Genomic DNA, 6,403 nt, shown 5'->3' with positions numbered 1-6,403 from the left:
TCTCGCGTCATTCTTCATTTCAAAATGAATTTCATGAATTGTAACATACATGATGACACACGTTTCCACAATAAAATGCACAGATAAATAAAAGAAAAAAATGATAGTAATCGTGTTTTCATGATCATAGCGAAAAAATGTAATTATAAGTATTGAATGCTTCTTTTAGTAATTTCATAGGGTTGTAAAAGCGTTGACCGTGCGTACATTTTTAGAATACAGCGCTTCCGCGCTTCATACAGAATGAACTTCGGTCAACGCTTTTACATCCCAATGAATTTACAAAAAGAAGCATTCAATTCTTAATTGAATTTATTTTATTGCGTAGTTGAGATTGATGTCTTTAAAGTATAACATTTTTAGACAATGATATTTTTAAATGAGGAAGTATATGATAAAAAGAACATAACATGACATTTTTCGTATCAGAAGTATTATCAGCCCTCAGTCGATATCAGATTTCGAGCGTCTGTTATCCTGATCTAGGGCTGATAATACATCTGATATGAAACGGTCATGTAATATTCTGATAATATTTATCATCTCAAATTTCCTACTTACTCCTGTAAAAAGAGAAATTAATTTAACATCTGAAAGTAAAAGTAAGGTTTCATTTCCAAATATTTACAGACGATCGATATTAATTGTTTATTCAAAGCAAATATAAAGTATTTTTCGGAAATCGTGATAAGAAAATCACATGGGCTTGTTTCAACTATGCGATATAAAATAAAGCTTCTGTTAGTCGTATAATGCCTTTCCTTTCGGTTAAATCTAGGGTTGTAACACAGTACATGTTTTTTGTAGCATGTAGGTGGGTTACCTTGAAGATTTGCTATATTTTATATAGCCTAGTATGTCGAGTGGTTTGGGACACATTTGAGCAGAGGGTGTTGCCACAATCTCGCAAAAACATAGATTCAAATCCTGCTTTTGGGCAAAAGGGGGGGGGGGGGACAAAAATTGTCTACTGCAAAATTGCAACTGGATCATTGTTGAGCTAAATAACAAACAAACTGAGTGTAATTTGTATTTGTTTGTTTTTTCTTAAATTCCCCGTTGATAAATTAATAGATTATTGAAAAACTAAGGTTTACATAGGTAAAGTTGACCTTAGTTGAATTCGGCTATTCTCTTTATATAAAAATAAGGAGATGTGGTATGATTGTCAGTGAGACAACTATCCATCAAAGTTCAAATGAAGTGGATGTAAGCAACTATAGGCAACCGTACGGCCTTCAACAAGAAAAATCCATACTGTATAGTCGGCTATAAAATATCCGGACATGAAAAATATAAAACTATTCAATTGAGAAAACTTACGGCCTAATTTATAACAAAACAATTTACGAAAAACAAATATGACAGACATGAACCAACGACAACCACTGATTTGCAGGCTCCTGACTTGGGATAGGCACAAAAAGAATATTACGGATTAAACATATTTGTGAGTGCTCGACCCTCCCCCTAACCTGGAACAGTGGTGTTACAGCACAACATAAGAACAAACATATGCTCGTTTTGGTTACATAGTTAATCAGGTTTGCAGTTCTTGTACATTCTTGGCTTTCGATTGCACTGTTCAGATGTGTAAGCTATATACCAGCCTGGTTTATGCTGAATTTTACAAATATATTATAAGAAAACAAATTCTAAACAATCCAGAAGTATGTGCATATAGGGTTCATCTATGCGGGTAATCCTGGGCTTTTTTCATCATTTATTTTGATTAAAGGTTGCTTCTTGATCATAGCAACGTATTAGTAGAAGGAAAAAAAATCTAGTGCAATTTATGTTTCAAGCTGGAGGCAGAAGCATAAGAATGTTTAAACTTAAATATACACTTTAACAGGCCAAGTCTTTCTTATTAAAATGAAATTGAGAAGTTTGTTCTGCATGCAATTGATCTACTTAGGCATTTATAAAGATAACATTTGGATCAGTGAATTTTATAGTAAGGAAACTAAAAACAAACGAGGCGTGATGACGACAACGAGTAAAGTTCATTTTTGATTTTGATAGATGGTGCCTCATTGACGAGGCATCAAAATTCTTCAGATTAATAAAAACCAAACATGTTTTCACACATTTTCTTGCAACTGGACAGTTTAATGTATTTTTTTTTCTCAAAATTCAAATATAAGTGTTTTGTTAAAAGTAAATATCGCCACAAAGGTGACGTTATAGGTGCGGGATTTTCTCGCTGTGTTGAAGACCCATTGGTGGACTTCGGTTGTTTTCTGCTCTTTGGTCGGATTGTTATCTTTTTGACACATTCCCCATTTCCATTCTCAATTCTATATATCCGAATTCCACCATTAGCTTTTTGTTTTCACATCCGACCTTTTTGTAGTTCGCGATAAGATGAATCAGACCACTCGCTGCATCACACATGGACAAAAATTGTCTACTGCAAAATTGCAACTGGATCATTGTTGAGCTAAATAACAAACAAACTGAGTGTAATTTGTATTTGTTTGTTTTTTCTTAAATTCCCCGTTGATAAATTAATAGATTATTGAAAAACTAAGGTTTACATAGGTAAAGTTGACCTTAGTTGAATTCGGCTATTCTCTTTATATAAAAATAAGGAGATGTGGTATGATTGTCAGTGAGACAACTATCCATCAAAGTTCAAATGAAGTGGATGTAAGCAACTATAGGCAACCGTACGGCCTTCAACAAGAAAAATCCATACTGTATAGTCGGCTATAAAATATCCGGACATGAAAAATATAAAACTATTCAATTGAGAAAACTTACGGCCTAATTTATAACAAAACAATTTACGAAAAACAAATATGACAGACATGAACCAACGACAACCACTGATTTGCAGGCTCCTGACTTGGGATAGGCACAAAAAGAATATTACGGATTAAACATATTTGTGAGTGCTCGACCCTCCCCCTAACCTGGAACAGTGGTGTTACAGCACAACATAAGAACAAACATATGCTCGTTTTGGTTACATAGTTAATCAGGTTTGCAGTTCTTGTACATTCTTGGCTTTCGATTGCACTGTTCAGATGTGTAAGCTATATACCAGCCTGGTTTATGCTGAATTTTACAAATATATTATAAGAAAACAAATTCTAAACAATCCAGAAGTATGTGCATATAGGGTTTATCTATGCGGGTAATCCTGGGCTTTTTTCATCATTTATTTTGATTAAAGGTTGCTTCTTGATCATAGCAACGTATTAGTAGAAGGAAAAAAAATCTAGTGCAATTTATGTTTCAAGCTGGAGGCAGAAGCATAAGAATGTTTAAACTTAAATATACACTTTAACAGGCCAAGTCTTTCTTATTAAAATGAAATTGAGAAGTTTGTTCTGCATGCAATTGATCTACTTAGGCATTTATAAAGATAACATTTGGATCAGTGAATTTTATAGTAAGGAAACTAAAAACAAACGAGGCGTGATGACGACAATGAGTAAAGTTCATTTTTGATTTTGATAGATGGTGCCTCATTGACGAGGCATCAAAATTCTTCAGATTAATAAAAACCAAACATGTTTTCACACATTTTCTTGCAACTGGACAGTTTAATGTTTTTTTTTTTCTCAAAATTCAAATATAAGTGTTTTGTTAAAAGTAAATATCGCCACAAAGGTGACGTTATAGGTGCGGGATTTTCTCGCTGTGTTGAAGACCCATTGGTGGACTTCAGTTGTTTTCTGCTCTTTGGTCGGATTGTTATCTTTTTGACACATTCCCCATTTCCATTCTCAATTCTATATATCCGAATTCAACCATTAGCTTTTTGTTTTCACATCCGACCTTTTTGTAGTTCGCGATAAGATGAATCAGACCACTCGCTGCATCACACATGGACCCGTCTTCAAGACTGTATTGATTTAGTATAGCTTGAATTTAATACCAGAATGCTTGTCTTGACATGTTAATAAATATTCTGTATTCATGAACGTTTTTGAATCTTGCCCTTTATTCTTTTATTTGTTATCATTAATAGTTGTTATTTTTTATTTTTTAAGTAGTCCAAATAATTATGACGTCTTGAAAGGCTATTTTCTTTTTTATTTTTTGCTGTGACGCCTTCCTTGTTGAAAGCAAAAATTATACTAGCCTTTGAAGACGTCCCGTTATTGTCTTGTCATGAAATCCCAATCTCGACCCTCTTTAGTTGTTTCTACTGTTAAGCTGATATTTCCATTTGCTTGAATCAAAATTGTATAGCCGAAATTTGCTATTCAAAATATTTTTCGTAAAACTGAGTTGAATTATATAAAAAAATACTTACGTTTTAAGATATTAAATTTCGTTATTTATCATGTCATGTGCATGTTGCTAACAGCTCCGAAGTCTTTAAATGTTTTGTAACATCGTAGTACAAATGTATATTAAATGTCATGCGTAATCGGAATTGTTATCCTTTGTATCATTGTGAATCGATAATATTGTGCAGTAATCTGAATATTTGCCAACACTGCATAATTTTCATGTCAACTGAAAATCCTCAGACCAGTATATCAAACGGATTTCCGGAAATATGTACTAGACGGTTTTCCGTAAATAGTTATTGTGAAAGTAAAAGTAGAATTATGTATACTGTAGATGTTTTCGATTTGATAAAAAAAAAAGAAGAGTAATCTTTGTTTCTAAAATTACTAATATAATTCTATATTTAAATTTTTAAATATTATTTTGTTATCTTATAACATACATAATCTTAGGTCAATTTCAGATGAATATCAACTTTGTTGTATATAATAGTAGAACCGAATAATGCTGTACCGAATCCTTCAACACTTTCGTCCGATTACAAAAAAGAACTTGATATTTTGTTTTTTATTTTGAACTTTTTTTATGAAACTTTGCTTTGTTATATACTGGAGCGAAAAGAATGGATAGAATAATAGCCATTAAAAAGGAAAACAAGTTGCTTTCTTTAAAAAAAGAAAAGCAATACGTGAACCCAAGTCCGCTGATTGGTCACCGAAAATTATTGCTGATTTGTTTTGCATTAGATTTGAAATAATTGATTGTGAATAGAATAAGTTTATGATGATGTTAAAAGGCCTTATTATGTAAAAGTCAATTAATAGCACTGTTGGACTTAAGTTGTAAATAGAAAATGTATACAGCTACCATTTGTACAGTGGAGATCACTTCTAACCTTTCATTAGAACTGTCAGAATAATCAGTCATAGAACTGTTCTAAACTGTCCTAGAACAGTTCTACCTAGAACAGTTCTACCCTAGAACTGTTCTAAGTAGAACTGTCAGAATCAGTTCTAGGTATAGAACTGACCAAATCAGTTCTAGGTAGAACTGTCAGGATCAGTTCTAGGATAGAACTGTCTAAAACTGTTCTAGGTAGAACTGTCAGCAGAACTAACCAAATCAGTTCTAACCGTATAACTGTCAGCAGAACTGACTAAATCAGTTCTAACCGTAGAACTGTCAGCATTGTAGAACAGTTCTAAATAACGTCACTGCAGTTAGAGAAATGTTAAAACAGTGCTGTGATGAGAATTTTTTAATATATATTATATTCTTTTGACTTATTTATATTTAAGACAAAGAGTTCTTAAAACTGTTCTATGGATAGAACTGACTAAATCAATTCTAGCCGTAGAACTGACCAAATCAGTTCTAATCGTAGAACTGTTCTAGGCTTAGTGATCGTCATTGTGCAGGATAAACTAGAAATAATATTTGTTCCGTAGGTACTTAATCACAATTCCCTTATGATAGCAGTGCTGATTGTCTATTATAAGAATTTAATTTGCCGAATAATTCGTGCAATATAGCATCATATTTTTCTAACCACTCGCTCAACATGGAAACGGAAGTGACGATGCCCCTAAACGCACGAATGATGTTCACTAAAACCAAAGTTTTTGACGGAAATGCATCGTACACAAAAGTTGTCTATCCTATTGCAATTTCCAGTTTCTGCAAATCGGATGTCTAAAGCAAATTGCACAGACCAATCGCAATATCAATTTTAGCACTGAGTTTGATTTATATTCAGGATGCATTTATCTTATCTTTCATATCTTCATCTTTTGCTTCCTGGATGCCTTAAATTATTCTTATACTCATAATGAAGCTGGCTGTGCTCATGGTTGGTAGAGATGGTATAGAGAAATTGGAAGTCCAATTTCCATGTGAAGTGTAACTCTGTTGCATGCAACTTATAAGAAGGTTTCGTATTACATGTATGTATGCTTCATTAGGACCTCTTATATACTAACAATTATTTTGGTCTCATAAAACATCCCAGATTTTAAAGATCTTCTGATGTTACATAAATCAATCAAAATATTCTGCAGGAAAAACTTAGTTTTGAAGAGTATCTTGTTTTCAGAAGTTTTATGAATATCTGAATATGCTCTCCAAAGAACCAATCTATGTAAAAAGATATGTT

The sequence above is a fragment of the Mytilus californianus genome, unplaced genomic scaffold (genome assembly GCF_021869535.1).
Source record: "Mytilus californianus isolate M0D057914Y unplaced genomic scaffold, xbMytCali1.0.p SCAF_3, whole genome shotgun sequence".
Taxonomy (NCBI): domain Eukaryota; kingdom Metazoa; phylum Mollusca; class Bivalvia; order Mytilida; family Mytilidae; genus Mytilus; species Mytilus californianus.
This window is presented reverse-complemented; position numbering follows the sequence as displayed.